Raw genomic sequence first — 307 nt, forward strand, 5'->3', positions numbered from 1 at the left:
CCCACTGATCTAGCTCTGCTTCCTAAGATAGTGAAGGAACTGATCCTTTTTGTGAATATAATATGTATCTGATATTGTACTCCATGTTATTCTTATCTATACATGTATTAGTTGATTTAATTCTATGAAAACCTATTAATTACAAACAAAATTACAGTTTGTTTTTTCCTACTCCCCTCAGCTTGTTTTCATTTTCTTTCCAATATAAAAGAGTATATGTAACATTCCATCTTAGACAATGTTATAGTCATGAAGTCTTTGTGTGAGGAAGGTAAGAGGGAAGTTAATCTGTAATGAAGAACCACAG

This window comes from Propithecus coquereli, unplaced genomic scaffold, assembly GCF_000956105.1.
Source record: "Propithecus coquereli isolate 6110/MARCELLA unplaced genomic scaffold, Pcoq_1.0 Scaffold113, whole genome shotgun sequence".
Classification (NCBI taxonomy): Eukaryota; Metazoa; Chordata; class Mammalia; order Primates; family Indriidae; genus Propithecus; species Propithecus coquereli.